The sequence below is a fragment of the Phyllobates terribilis genome, unplaced genomic scaffold (genome assembly GCF_046119375.1).
Source record: "Phyllobates terribilis strain yellow unplaced genomic scaffold, ASM4611937v1 Scaffold_5__5_contigs__length_657084704, whole genome shotgun sequence".
In the NCBI taxonomy this organism is placed as follows: Eukaryota; Metazoa; Chordata; class Amphibia; order Anura; family Dendrobatidae; genus Phyllobates; species Phyllobates terribilis.
In genome coordinates this window covers 347,419,627-347,436,748 of record NW_027362765.1, presented here as the reverse complement: position 1 = coordinate 347,436,748, position 17,122 = coordinate 347,419,627, and the positions used below count along the sequence as shown (strand labels likewise).

Below are 17,122 nucleotides of genomic sequence, written 5' to 3'. Positions count from 1 at the left end.
GGCGCGACACTATAACAGCTTTATACAAGGACCGACACTATAACAGCTTTATACAGGGACCGACACTTTAACAGCTTTATACAGGCGCGACACTATAACAGCTTTATACAGGGACCGACACTATAACAGCTTTATACAGGCGCGACACTATAACAGCTTTATACAGGGGCCGACACTATAACAGCTTTATACAGGGGCCGACACTATAACAGATTTATACAGGGGCCGACACAATAACAGCTTTATACAGGGGCCGACACTATAACAGCTTTATACAGGGGCCGACACTATAACAGCTTTATACAGGAGCCGACACTATAACAGCTTTATACAGGGGCCGACACTATAACAGCTTTATACAGGGCCGACACTATAATAGCTTTATACAGGAGCCGACACTATAACAGCTTTATACAGGGGCCGACACTATAAAGGCTTTATACAGGGGCCGACACTATAACAGCTTTATACAGGGGCCGACACTATAACAGCTTTATACAGGGGCCGACACTATAACTGCTTTATACAGGAGCCGACACTATAACAGCTTTATACAATAGCCGACACTATAACAGCTTTATACAGGGGCCGACACTATAACAGCTTTATACAATAGCCGACACTATAACAGCTTTATACAGGGGCCGACACTATAACAGCTTTATACAGGAGCCGACACTATAACAGCTTTATACAGGAGCCGACACTATAACAGCTTGATACAGGGGCCGACACTATAACAGCTTTATACAGGGGCCGACACTATAACAGCTTTATACAATAGCCGACACTATAACAGCTTTATACAGGGGCCGACACTATAACAGCTTTATACAATAGCCGACACTATAACAGCTTTATACAGGGGCCGACACTATAACAGCTTTATACAGGAGCCGACACTATAACAGCTTTATACAGGAGCCGACACTATAACAGCTTGATACAGGGGCCGACACTATAACAGCTTTATACAGGGGCCGACACTATAACAGCTTTATACAGGGGCGACACTATGACAGCTTTATACAGGGGCCGACACTATAACAGCTTTATACAGGGGCCGACACTATAACAGCTTTATACAGGGGCCGACACTATAACAGCTTTATACAGGGGCCGACACTATAACAGCTTTATACAGGAGCCGACACTATAACAGCTTTATACAGGGGCCGACACTATAACAGCTTTATACAGGGGCCGACACTATAACAGCTTTATACAGGGGCGACACTATAACAGCTTTATACAGGGGCCGACACGATAACAGCTTTATACAGGGGCCGACACTATAACAGCTTTATACAGGGGCCGACACTATAACAGCTTTATACAGGGGCCGACACTATAACAGCTTTATACAGGGGCCGACACTATAACAGCTTTATACAGGGGCCGACACTATAACAGCTTTATACAGGGGCCGACACTATAACAGCTTTAAACAGGGGCCGACACTATAACAGCTTTATACAGGGGCCGACACTATAACAGCTTTATACAGGGGCCGACACTGTATCAGCTTAATACAGGGGCCGACACTATAACAGCTTTATACAGGGGCCGACACTATAACAGCTTTATACAGGGGCCGACACTATAACAGCTTTATACAAGGGCCGACACTATACTTTAACAGCTTTATACAGGGGCCGACACTATAACAGCTTTATACAGGGGCCGACACTATAACAGCTTTATACAGGGGCCGACACTATAACAGCTTTATACAAGGGCCGACACTATAACAGCTTTATACAGGGGCCGACACTATAACAGCTTTATACAGGGGCCGACACTATAACAGCTTTATACAAGGGCCGACACTATAACAGCTTTATACAGGGGCCAACACTATAACAGCTTTATACAAGGGGCCGACACTATAACAGCTTTATACAGGGGCCGACACTATAACAGCTTTATACGGGGGCCGACACTATAACAGCTTCATACAGGGGCCGACACTATATCAGCTTTATACAGGGGCCGACACTATAACAGCTTTATACAAGGGCCGACACTATAACAGCTTTATACAGGGGCCGACACTATATCAGCTTCATACAGGGGCCGACACTATAACAGCTTTATACAGGGGCCGACACTATAACAGCTTTATACAGGGGCCGACACTATAACAGCTTTATACAAGGGCCGACACTATACTATAACAGCTTTATACAGGGGCCGACACTATAAAAGCTTTATACAGGGGCCGACACTATAACAGCTGTATACAGGAGCCGACACTACAACAGCTTTATACAGGGGCCGACACTATAACAGCTTTATACAGGGGCCGACACTATAACAGCTTTATGCAAGGGCCGACACTATACTATAACAGCTTTATACAGGGGCCGACACTATAACAGCTTTATACAGGGGCCAACACTATCACAGCTTTATACAGGGGCCGACACTATAACAGCTTCATACAGGAGCCGACACTATAACAGCTTTATACAGGGGCCGACACTATAACAGCTTTATACAAGGGCCGACACTATACTATAACAGCTTTATACAGGGGCCGACACTATAACAGCTTTATATAGGGGCCGACACTATAACAGCTTTATACAGGGGCCGACACTACAACAGCTTTATATAGGGGCCGACACTGTAACAGCTTTATACAGGGGCCGACACTATAACAGCTTTATACAGGGGCCGACACTATAACAGCTTCATACAGGAGCCGACACTATAACAGCTTTATACAGGGGCCGACACTATAACAGCTTTATACAGGGGCCGACACTATAACAGCTTTATACAGGGGCTGACACTATATCAGCTTTATACAGGGGCCGACACTATAACGGCTTTATACAGGGGCCGACACTATAACAGCTTTATACAGGGGCCGACACTATAACAGCTTTATACAGGGGCCGACACTATAACGGCTTTATACAGGGGCCGACACTATAACAGCTTTATACAGGGGCCGACACTATAACAGCTTTATACAGGAGCCGACACTATAACAGCTTTATACAGGGGCCGACACTATAACAGCTTTATACAGGGGCCGACACTATATCAGCTTTATACAGGGGCCGACACTATAACAGCTTTATACATGGGCCGACACTATAACAGCTTTATACAGGGGCCGACACTATAACAGCTTTATACAAGGGCCGACACTATAACAGCTTTATACAGGGGCCGACACTATAACAGCTTTATACAGGTGCCGACACTATAACAGCTTTATACAGGGGCCGACACTATAACAGCTTTATACAGGGGCCGACACTATAACGGCTTTATACAGGGGCCGACACTATAACAGCTTTATACAGGGGCCAACACTATAACAGCTTTATACAGGTGCCGACACTATAACAGCTTTATACAGGGGCCGACACTATAACAGCTTTATACAGGGGCCGACACTATAACAGCTTTATACAGGGGCCGACACTATAACGGCTTTATACAGGGGCCGACACTATAACAGCTTTATACAGGGGCCGACACTATAACGGCTTATTACAGGGGCCGACACTATAACAGCTTTATACAGGGGCCAACTCTATAACAGCTTTATACAGGGGCCAACACTATAACAGCTTTATACAGGGGCCGACACTATAACAGCTTTATACAGGGGCCGACACTATACTATATCAGCTTTATACAGGGGCCGACACTATAACAGCCTTTATACAGGGGCCGACACTATAACAGCTTTATACAGGGGCCGACACTATAACAGCTTTATACAGGGGCCGACACTATAACAGCTTTATACAGGGGCCGACACTATAACAGCTTTATACAGGGGCCGACACTATAACAGATTTATACAGGGGCCAACACTATAACAGCTTTATACAGGGGCCAACACTATAACAGCTTTATACAGGGGCCGACACTATAACAGCTTTATACAGGGGCCAACACTATAACAGCTTTATACAGGGGCCGACACTATAACAGCTTTATACAGGGGCCAACACTATAACAGATTTATACAGGGGCCGACACTATAACAGCTTTATACAGGGGCCGACACTATAACAGCTTTATACAGGGGCCGACACTATAACAGATTTATACAGGGGCCGACACTATAACAGCTTTATACAGGGGCCGACACTATAACAGCTTTATACAGGGGCCGACACTATAACAGCTTTATACAGGGGCCAACACTATAACAGCTTTATACAGGGGCCGACACTATAACAGCTTTATACAGGGGCCAACACTATAACAGCTTTATACAGGGGCCGACACTATAACAGCTTTATACAGGGGCCAACACTATAACAGCTTTATACAGGGGCCGACACTATAACAGCTTTATACAGGGGCCAACACTATAACAGCTTTATACAGGGGCGACACTATAACAGCTTTATACAGGGGCCAACACTTTAACAGCTTTATACAGGGGCCGACACTATAACAGCTTTATACAGGAGCCGACACTATAACAGCTTTATACAGGGGCCAACACTATAACAGCTTTATACAGGGGCCGACACTATAACAGCTTTATACAGGGGCCAACACTATAACAGCTTTATACAGGGGCCGACACTATAACAGCTTTATACAGGGGCCGACACTATAACAGCTTTATACAGGGACCGACACTATAACAGCTTTATACAGGGGCCAACACTATAACAGCTTTATACAGGGGCCGACACTATATCAGCTTTATACAGGGGCCAACACTATAACAGCTTTATACAGGGGCGACACTATAACAGCTTTATACAGGGGCCAACACTATAACAGCTTTATACAGTGGCCGACACTATAACAGCTTTATACAGGGGCCGACACTATAACAGCTTTATACAAGGGCCGACACTATAACAGCTTTATACAGGGGCCAACACTATAACAGCTCTATACAGGGGCCGACACTATAACAGCTTTATACAGGGGCCGACACTATAACAGCTTTATACAGGGGTCGACACTATATCAGCTTTATAAAGGGGCCGACACTATAACAGCTTTATACAGGGGCCGACACTATAACAGCTTTATATAGGGGCCGACACTATAACAGCTTTATACAGGGGCCGACACTATAACAGCTTTATACAGGGGCTGACACTATAACAGCTTTATACAAGGGGCCGACACTATAACAGCTTTATACAGGGGCCGACACTATAACAGCTTTATACAAGGGCCGACACTATAACAGCTTTATACAAGGGGCCGACACTATAACAGCTTTATACAAGGGGCCGACACTATAACAGCTTTATACAAGGGGCCGACACTATAACAGCTTTATACAGGAGCCGACACTATAACAGCTTTATACAGGGGCCGACACTATAACAGCTTTATACAGGGGCCGACACTATAACAGCTTTATACAGGGGCCGACACTATAACAGCTTTATACAAGGGCCGACACTATAACAGCTTTATACAGGGGCCGACACTATAACAGCTTTATACAGGGGCCGACACTATATCAGCTTGATACAGGGGCCGACACTATAACAGCTTTATACAGGGGCCGACACTATAACAGCTTTATACAGGGGCCGACACTATATCAGCTTGATACAGGGGCCGACACTATATCAGCTTTATAAAGGGGCCGACACTATAACAGCTTTATACAGGGGCCGACACTATAACAGCTTTATATAGGGGCCGACACTATAACAGCTTTATACAGGGGCCGACACTATAACAGCTTTATACAGGGGCTGACACTATAACAGCTTTATACAAGGGGCCGACACTATAACAGCTTTATACAGGGGCCGACACTATAACAGCTTTATACAAGGGCCGACACTATAACAGCTTTATACAAGGGGCCGACACTATAACAGCTTTATACAAGGGGCCGACACTATAACAGCTTTATACAAGGGGCCGACACTATAACAGCTTTATACAGGAGCCGACACTATAACAGCTTTATACAGGGGCCGACACTATAACAGCTTTATACAGGGGCCGACACTATAACAGCTTTATACAGGGGCCGACACTATAACAGCTTTATACAAGGGCCGACACTATAACAGCTTTATACAGGGGCCGACACTATAACAGCTTTATACAGGGGCCGACACTATATCAGCTTGATACAGGGGCCGACACTATAACAGCTTTATACAGGGGCCGACACTATAACAGCTTTATACAGGGGCCGACACTATAACGGCTGTAGCGTCGGCGTCCCCGCCCTCTGCTAGACAGGGACGCTGTTCCCCTCACCTCTCTGCTCCGAGCCCGGCGTCCTCCTCCCGCTCTGCCGGCAGCACGCGCTCCTTCCCGGCCACTGTGGTTAGGGCGCGCGCGCGCGCGCTCACTCCCTCTTAAAGGGGCCGCGCACGCCGTCCTAAGGAGTCCCCGGCCAATGGCCGGAGGACTTCACCATATATAAGGCACCTCCTCCAAAATGGAGGTGCCCGAGCAATGTTGTTGCACTGTTCACTACTCTGCTTCAGCCCTCAGGTCCCGTTGCCAGTTACCTGCCTGATTCCTGCCAGAGTCCTGCCAGTTTGCTGTCTGTTTCCTGCCTGATTTTCCTGCTACCTGCTTGCTAGCCTGAGGTCCGACGGTCTGCCTTACTACTCCTGTCAGTCTGTCTATGGACCAGCTTGGCCGCTCACCTGGGAGCGCACATCTGCTACCTGCCTGCTAGCCTTCCTGGAGGCTCCGCCGTCACGTGCTGTGACCACCTGCTATTCCAGAGACTCCTGCCCGCTCACCTGGGAGCGCACATCTGCTACCTGCCTGCTAGCCTTCCTGGAGGCTCCGCCGTCACGTGCTGTGACCACCTGCTATTCCAGAGACTCCTGCCCGCTCACCTGGGAGCGCTCCTCCGCTACCTGCCTGCTTGCCTACCTGGAGGCTCCGCCGTCACGTGCTGTGACCACCTGCTATTCCAGAGTCTCTTACCCGCTCACCTGGGAGCGCTCATCTGCTACCTGTCTGTTGGTCTTCCTGGAGGCTCCGCCGTCACATGCTGTGACCACCCGATTATCCTGAGACTCTCGCCTGCTCACCTGGGAGCTCACGTCTATCATCTGCCGCCACAGGTCGTACCAATCCTTTACCCAGAGACTGCCCCGGTCACTTGCCGTGACCTCCTGCCCGTTCATCCAGAGACTGCCCCGGTCACTTGCCGTGACCTCCTTTCCGTTCATTCAGAGACTGTCCCAGTCACCTGCAGTGACTGTCTGCCCGTCTACCCTGGTCGCCACCCGCTCCCTTACAAGGACCGCCCCCTTGTATAGTAGCTCAGAGGTTCCGCCTCCCAGACCCGTTACAGTCCGATCGGGCCATGGAACCCGGTGGCACCCAAGCTCCCTCGCTCACGGACCTCTGTCAAGAACTGTCCCGTCAGAGGTCCCAACAGGAGTCCATCCTGGGTCACCTGCGGAATGTCAATTCTCGCCTGGACACTCTGACTGCTCCACCAGCAACCACCGCCAGTGCCATGACTCGCAACCCGGCAGCTCCGCTGCCCACCAATACCATGGTATCCTACCCCGGACCCCGGCTTTCTGCACCTCCTCGCTTCGGAGGCGACTCCGCCCAGGCTCGGGGCTTCATAAATCAGTGCACCCTGCATTTTGAACTCCTGTCCCACCAGTTTAACTCCGACCGGGCCAAAATTGCCTTCATTATGTCCCATCTCACCGGGGAGGCCCTGGCCTGGCTAAATCCTCTATGGGAGAGAGGAGACCCCCTGGTGTCCGACTTGCCTGCCTTTCTCATGGCTTTCCGGAAAGTCTTCGACGAACCCGGACGGAAGACCTCATCCGCATCATCTCTGCTACGCCTCCGTCAGGGAAGTCTCACCGTGGGCCAATATGCCATACGGTTCCGTACCCTTGCCTCGGAGCTGGCCTGGGATAACGACGCTCTGGTATCCGTCTTCTGGGAGGGTCTGTCCGGCCGTATTAAAGATGAACTTGCCGGTCGGGACATTCCTACCACTCTCGATGACCTAATAACTCTTGCCACCCGGATTGACCTACGGTTCCAGGAGCGTGCCAAAGAGGTCACCCGTGAGAGGAGGTTTCCACGTCTAGCTCCTACTTTTCAGAAATCCGTCTCTTCCCAGGTACACTCTCCTGAGCCTATGCAGGTCGACCAGACCAAGATGGTCAAAACCCGTCAGGACTTACGCCGTGCCGAAGGGAGCTGCTTCTACTGTGGCAGTAAGGAGCACCGGATCCGTACCTGCCCGGAGAGGTCGGGAAACGCCTGTGTCTAGGTTCGCTCAGAGAGGTCAACCTAGACAAGAATAAATACTCTCCATCTCTGCTACTGTCAGTCTCTATTATCTGCGGGGAGAATCGTTATTTCGAACTAGCCCAACTTGACTCTGGAGCGGCCGGGAATCTTATCTCACAGTCCCTGGTAGAAAAATACCGCATTCCCACCAAACCTCTGGCTGTACCAATATCTGTCGCTGCTGTGGATGGGGGCCTCTTACCACGTCCCATCCAACTCATCACCGAATCCGTAACTCTGCAGGTGGGAATGCTGCATTCTGAGAGCATCTCTTTTCATGTTCTGCCTGGACTCTCTCACGCCCTCTTACTAGGTCTACCTTGGCTCCAGAGACATGCACCCGTGCTTGACTGGCAGACCGGAGAGGTCCTTCGCTGGGGACAGGACTGTCATAAGACCTGTCTGGTTCCCGTCCATCCCGTCCGTCCTTCTCCTACCCCAACTAATCTACCTGGACTTCCGATTCCCTATTGGTCATTTGCTGATGTCTTTAATAAAAAGGAGGCAGAGACATTACCCCCTCATAGACCATACGACTGTCCTATCGACCTGTTACCCGGTACTACTCCTCCCCGTGGGCGTATTTACCCATTGTCCGCTGCTGAGACCCGGTCGATGTCCGAATATATTGAGGAGAATTTGGCCAGGGGATTCATCCGGAAATCTACCTCCCCGGCGGGAGCAGGCTTCTTCTTCGTAAAAAAGAAGGACGGCTCTCTCCGTCCCTGTATAGACTATAGAGGCCTTAACCAGATCACGGTGAAGAATAAGTACCCCCTTCCGCTCATTCCAGAATTATTTGATCGCCTGAGGGGGGCTAGAGTCTTCACCAAACTGGACCTCCGTGGGGCGTACAACCTGGTCCGTATCCGTCAAGGGGATGAATGGAAGACTGCATTCAACACCCGGGACGGCCACTATGAATATCTGGTAATGCCCTTTGGTCTCTGTAACGCTCCTGCCGTCTTTCAAGAGTTGGTCAATGACATCTTCCGGGACCTTCTCTACTCCTGCGTTGTGGTGTACCTGGACGACATCTTGGTCTTCTCTCCGGATCTCCAGACTCACCGGAGGGACGTTCGTCAGGTCCTGCTCAGGCTCAGGCAGAACCACCTCTTCGCTAAATATGAGAAGTGCCTCTTTGAGCAGACCTCGCTTCCGTTTTTGGGCTACATTATTTCTCAGACCGGCCTACGAATGGATCCAGAGAAACTGTCTGCCATCGAGAAATGGCCCCGACCGGAGGGGTTGAAGGCCATTCAGCGGTTCCTGGGCTTCGCCAACTACTACCGCCTCTTCATACCGCACTTCTCTTCCCGGACTGCCCCAATTTCCGCGCTCACCCGTAAGGGTACTAATCCCAAAGAGTGGCCGCCCGAAGCAGAGGAGGCCTTTCTTTCCTTAAAACAGGCCTTCTCTTCTGCCCCGGTGCTGCATCGTCCGGACGGCAACAAGCAGTTCTTTCTGGAGGTTGACGCCTCCTCCTCTGGAGCCGGAGCTGTACTTACTCAAAAATCTTCTTCCGGGAGGATGGTAACTTGCGGCTTCTTCTCCAAACTCTTCTCCTCTTCTGAGCGCAATTATTCCATAGGAGACCAAGAGTTATTGGCCATCAAGCTGGCATTGGAGGAGTGGCGTTACCTACTCGAGGGGGCTCTTCATCCGGTAATAATTTACACTGACCACAAGAACTTGGCTTATCTCCAGCATGCCCAGAGACTTAATCCGCGCCAAGCCCGGTGGTCCTTGTTTTTTGCTCGCTTTGATTTTGTTCTACATTTTCGCCCGGCTGACAAGAACATCAAAGCAGACGCCTTGTCCCGATCCTTTCTGGTATCTGATCTCGAGGAAGAACCTAAACATATCATCGATCCCGCCAGAGTAATGCAGGTGGCTCCCGTGAGTCTAAATCATCTCCCTCCCGGTAAGACGTTCGTATCGGTACCTGATCGGGAGAAGATCCTACACTGGGGTCATTCGTCTAAACTAGCTGGCCACGCCGGTCAGAAAAAGACCCTCCAGCTTATTTCCCGGCACTACTGGTGGCCTAACCTGCGCAAGGATGTAATAGACTTTGTTTCTGCCTGTGTGTCCTGTGCCCGCAACAAAGTTCCGAGACACCTGCCAGCCGGTCGCCTTCTTCCTCTGCCAGTACCTGCTGCCCCCTGGCAGCATATAGCGATGGACTTCATAACTGATCTTCCCGTCTCTGCCGGTTGTACGGTCATTTGGGTGGTCGCTGACCGCTTTTCCAAGATGGCTCACTTCATTCCCCTGCCAGGCCTCCCGTCTGCACCCGAGCTGGCTAAAGACTTTATCCGCCACATCTTCCGTCTTCATGGCCTGCCCCTCCACATCGTGTCGGATCGTGGGGTACAGTTCACTTCTCGTTTCTGGAGAGCCACTTGTAAATTGCTAGACGTCACCCTGGACTTCTCCTCCGCTTACCACCCACAGTCTAATGGTCAAGTGGAGCGGATCAATCAGATCCTGACCAGTTACCTCCGGCACTTCGTTAATGCCCATCATTCTGACTGGGTGGATCTCCTGCCATGGGCCGAATTCTCGTACAACAATCACGAGAGCGAATCTTCCTCCAAATCCCCGTTTTTTGTAGTCTTCGGTCAGCATCCTCGGATTCCGTTTCCCGTCTCCACCTCGGTGGACAATCCGGCTGCGGAATCTCTTGTTAACAAATTTTCCTCCACATGGGAGAGTACCCGGTCCGCACTCCTTCTGTCATCCGAGTGTATGAAAAGACATGCTGACAAAAAATGTCTGAATCCTCCTCAATTCCGTCCAGGGGATAAGGTCTGGCTCTCGTCCAAGTATGTCCGGCTCAAGATTCCTTCCTATAAGTTAGGGCCTCGGTTCATTGGTTCTCTGGAGGTCATCAGTCAGATCAACCCGGTGGCCTATAAATTGAAACTCCCGGCCAACTTGCGGATCCCTAACTCCTTCCATGTATCTCTCCTCAAACCCGTGGTACTTAACTCTTTTTCCAAGTCTACAGGTACGCCTCCTGCTCCGGTTTCCGCTGAAAACGAATTTGAGGTAGAGAACATTCTGGCCACCAAAAGGGTAAGAGGGAAGACCTTTTTTCTAGTAGATTGGAAGGGGTTTGGTCCTGAAGAGAGAAGGTGGGAGCCCCGGGAGAACATCCATGCCCCTCTCATCCTTGCTAAATTTCTGTCTGGCCTAAAAAAGGGGGGGCCTAAAGCGGGGGGTACTGTAGCGTCGGCGTCCCTGCCCTCTGCTAGGCAGGGACGCTGTTCCCCTCACCTCTCTGCTCCGAGCCCGGCGTCCTCCTCCCGTTCTGCTGGCAGCGCGTGCTCCTTCCCGGCCACTGTGCTTAGGGCGCGCGCGCGCTCCCTCCCTCTTAAAGGGGCCGCGCGCGCCGTCCTAAGGAGTCCCCGGCCAATGGCCGGAGGACTTCACCATATATAAGGCACCTCCTCCAAAATGGAGGTGCCCGAGCAATGTTGTTGCACTGTTCACTACTCTGCTTCAGCCCTCAGGTCCCGTTGCCAGTTACCTGCCTGATTCCTGCCAGAGTCCTGCCAGTTTGCTGTCTGTTTCCTGCCTGATTTTCCTGCTACCTGCCTGCTAGCCTGAGGTCCGACGGTCTGCCTTACAACTCCTGTCAGTCTGTCTATGGACCAGCTTGGCCGCTCACCTGGGAGCGCACATCTGCTACCTGCCTGCTAGCCTACCTGGAGGCTCTGCCGTCACGTGCTGTGACCACCTGCTATTCCAGAGACTCCTGCCCGCTCACCTGGGAGCGCTCATCTGCCGCCTGTCTGTTGGTCTTCCTGGAGGCTCCGCCGTCACATGCTGTGACCACCCGTTTATCCAGAGACTCTCGCCTGCTCACCTGGGAGCTCACGTCTATCATCTGCCGCCACAGGTCGTACCAACCCTTTACCCAGAGACTGCCCCGGTCACTTGCCGTGACCTCCTGCCCGTTCATTCAGAGACTGTCCCAGTCACCTGCAGTGACTGCCTGCCCGTCTACCCTGGTCGCCACCCGCTCCCTTACAAGGACCGCCCCCTTGTATAGTAGCTCAGAGGTTCCGCCTCCCAGACCCGTTACAACGGCTTTATACAGGGGCCGACACTATAACGGCTTTATACAGGGGCCGACACTATAACAGCTTTATACAGGGGCCGACACTATAACAGCTTTATACAGGGGCCGACACTATAACAGCTTTATACAGGGGCCGACACTATAACAGCTTTATACAGGGGCCGACACTATAACAGATTTATACAAGGGCCGACACTATAACAGCTTTATACAGGGGCCAACACTATAACGGCTTTATACAGGGGCCGACACTATAACAGCTTTATACAGGGGCAGACACTATAACAGATTTATACAAGGGCCGACACTATAACAGCTTTATACAGGGGCCGACACTATAACAGCTTTATACAGGGGCCGACACTATAACAGCTTTATACAGGGGCCGACACTATAACGGCTTTATACAGGGGCCGACACTATAACAGCTTTATACAGGGGCCGACACTATAACAGCTTTATACAGGGGCCGACACTATAACAGCTTTATACAGGGGCCGACACTATAACGGCTTTATACAGGGACAGACACTATAACAGCTTTATACAGGGCCGACACTATAACGGCTTTATACAGGGGCCGACACTATAACGGCTTTATACAGGGGCCGACACTATAACGGCTTTATACAGGGGCCGACACTATAACAGCTTTATACAGGGCCGACACTATAACGGCTTTATACAGGGGCCGACACTATAACAGCTTTATACAGGGGCCGACACTATAACGGCTTTATACAGGGGCCGACACTATAACGGCTTTATACAGGGGCCGACACTATAACAGCTTTATACAGGGGCCGACACTATAACGGCTTTATACAGGGGCCGACACTATAACAGCTTTATACAGGGCCGACACTATAACGGCTTTATACAGGGGCCGACACTATAACAGCTTTATACAGGGGCCGACACTATAACAGCTTTATACAGGGGCCGACACTATAACAGCTTTATACAGGGGCCGACACTATAACAGCTTTATACAAGGGCCGACACTATAACAGCTTTATACAGGGGCCGACACTATAACAGCTTTATACAGGGGCCGACACTATAACAGCTTTATACAGGGGCCGACACTATAACAGCTTTATACAGGGGCCGACACTATAACAGCTTTATACGGGGGCCGACACTATAACAGCTTTATACAGGGGCCGACACTATAACGGCTTTATACAGGAGCCGACACTATAACAGCTTTATACAGGGGCCGACACTATAACAGCTTTATACAGGGGCCGACACTATAACAGCTTTATACAGGGGCCGACACTATAACAGCTTTATACAGGGGCCAACACTATATCAGCTTTATACAGGGGCCAACACTATATCAGCTTTATACAGGGGCCGACACTATAACAGTTTTATACAGGGGCCGACACTATAACAGCTTTATACAGGGGCCGACACTATAACAGCTTTATACAGGGGCCGACACTATAACAGCTTTATACAGGGGCCGACACTATAACGGCTTTATACAGGGGCCGACACTATAACAGTTTTATACAGGAGCCGACACTATAACAGCTTTATACAGGGGCCGACACTATAACAGCTTTATACAGGGGCCGACACTATAACAGCTTTATACAGGGGCCGACACTATAACAGCTTTATACAGGGGCCAACACTATATCAGCTTTATACAGGGGCCAACACTATATCAGCTTTATACAGGGGCCGACACTATAACAGATTTATACAGGGGCCGACACTATAACAGCTTTATACAGGGGCCGACACTATAACAGCTTTATACAGGGGCCAACACTATATCAGCTTTATACAGGGGCCGACACTATAACAGTTTTATACAGGGGCCGACACTATAACAGCTTTATACAGGGGCCGACACTATAACAGCTTTATACAGGGGCCGACACTATAACAGCTTTATACAGGGGCCAACACTATATCAGCTTTATACAGGGGCCGACACTATAACAGTTTTATACAGGAGCCGACACTATAACAGCTTTATATAGGGGCCGACACTATAACAGCTTTATACAGGGGCCAACACTATATCAGCTTTATACAGGGGCCGACACTATAACAGCTTTATACAGGAGCCGACACTATAACAGCTTTATACAGGGGCCGACACTATAACAGCTTTATACAGGAGCCGACACTATAACAGCTTTATACAGGGGCCGACACTATAACGGCTTTATACAGGAGCCGACACTATAACAGCTTTATACAGGGACTAACAGTATAACAGCTTTATACAGGGGCCGACACTATAACAGCTTTACACAGGAGCCGACACTATAACAGCTTTATACAGGAGCCGACACTATAACAGCTTTATACAGGGGCCGACACTATAACAGTTTTATACAGGAGCCGACACTATAAGAGCTTTATACAGGGGCCGACACTATAACAGCTTTATACAGGAGCCGACACTATAACGGCTTTATACAGGGGCCGACACTATAACAGCTTTATACAGGGGCCGACACTATAACAGCTTTATACAGGGACTAACACTATAACGGCTTTATACAGGAGCCGACACTATAATAGTTTTATACAGGAGCCGACACTATAACGGCTTTATACAGGGGCCGACACTATAACAGCTTTATACAGGAGCCGACACTATAACAGCTTTATACAGGGGCCGACACTATAACAGCTTTATACAGGGGCCGACACTATAATAGTTTTATACAGGAGCCGACACTATAACGGCTTTATACAGGGGCCGACACTATAACAGCTTTATACAGGGGCCGACACTATAACAGCTTTATACAGGAGCCGACACTATAACAGTTTTATACAGGAGCCGACACTATAACAGCTTTATACAGGGGCCGACACTATAACAGCTTTATACAGGGGCCGACACTATAACAGCTTTATACAGGAGCCGACACTATAACGGCTTTATACAGGGGCCGACACTATAACAGCTTTATACAGGGGCCGACACTATAATAGTTTTATACAGGAGCCGACACTATAATAGTTTTATACAGGAGCCGACACTATAACAGCTTTATACAGGGGCCGACACTATAATAGTTTTATACAGGAGCCGACACTATAACGGCTTTATACAGGGGCCGACACTATAACAGCTTTATACAGGGGCCGACACTATAACGGCTTTATACAGGAGCCGACACTATAACAGCTTTATACAGGGGCCGACACTATAACAGCTTTATACAGGGGCCGACACTATAACAGCTTTATACAGGAGCCGACACTATAACAGATTTATACAGGGGCCGACACTATAACAGCTTTATACAGGGGCCGACACTATAACAGCTTTATACAGGAGCCGACACTATAACAGCTTTATACAGGGGCCGACACTATAACAGCTTTATACAGGGCCGACACTATAACAGCTTTATACAGGGGCCGACACTATAACAGCTTTATACAGGAGCCGACACTATAACAGCTTTATACAGGGGCCGACACTATAACAGTTTTATACTGGGGCCGACACTATAACAGCTTTATACAGGGGCCGACACTATAACAGCTTTATACAGGGGCCAACACTATATCAGCTTTATACAGGGGCCGACACTATAACAGTTTTATACAGGGGCCGACACTATAACAGCTTTATACAGGGGCCGACACTATAACAGCTTTATACAGGGGCCGACACTATAACAGCTTTATACAGGGGCCAACACTATATCAGCTTTATACAGGGGCCGACACTATAACAGTTTTATACAGGAGCCGACACTATAACAGCTTTATACAGGGGCCGACACTATAACAGCTTTATACAGGGGCCAACACTATATCAGCTTTATACAGGGGCCGACACTATAACAGCTTTATACAGGAGCCGACACTATAACAGCTTTATACAGGGGCCGACACTATAACAGCTTTATACAGGAGCCGACACTATAACAGCTTTATACAGGGGCCGACACTATAACGGCTTTATACAGGAGCCGACACTATAACAGCTTTATACAGGGACTAACACTATAACAGCTTTATACAGGGGCCGACACTATAACAGCTTTACACAGGGGCGACACTATAACAGCTTTATACAGGAGCCGACACTATAACAGCTTTATACAGGGGCCGACACTATAACAGTTTTATACAGGAGCCGACACTATAAGAGCTTTATACAGGGGCCGACACTATAACGGCTTTATACAGGGGCCGACACTATAACAGCTTTATACAGGGGCCGACACTATAACAGCTTTATACAGGGACTAACACTATAACGGCTTTATACAGGAGCCGACACTATAACGGCTTTATACAGAGGCCGACACTATAACAGCTTTATACAGGGACTAACACTATAACGGCTTTATACAGGGGCCGACACTATAATAGTTTTATACAGGAGCCGACACTATAACGGCTTTATACAGGGGCCGACACTATAACAGCTTTATACAGGGGCCGACACTATAACAGCTTTATACAGGAGCCGACACTATAACAGTTTTATACAGGAGCCGACACTATAACAGCTTTATACAGGAGCCGACACTATAACGGCTTTATACAGGGGCCGACACTATAACAGCTTTATACAGGGGCCGACACTATAACAGCTTTATACAGGGGCCGACACTATAACAGCTTTATACAGGAGCCGACACTATAACAGATTTATACAGGGGCCGACACTATAACAGCTTTATACAGGGGCCGACACTATAACAGCTTTATACAGGAGCCGACACTATAACAGCTTTATACAGGGGGCGACACTATAACAGCTTTATA

General features: G+C 49.1%; 1 protein-coding gene across 1 annotated transcript in view; it reads right to left on the bottom strand.

The window, feature by feature from the left end:
• The window catches only part of VAX1 (ventral anterior homeobox 1), a 147,740-nt gene that overhangs the window by 108,466 nt on the left and 22,152 nt on the right, over positions 1–17,122 (bottom strand). The gene's annotated exons all lie outside the window — the stretch shown is intronic.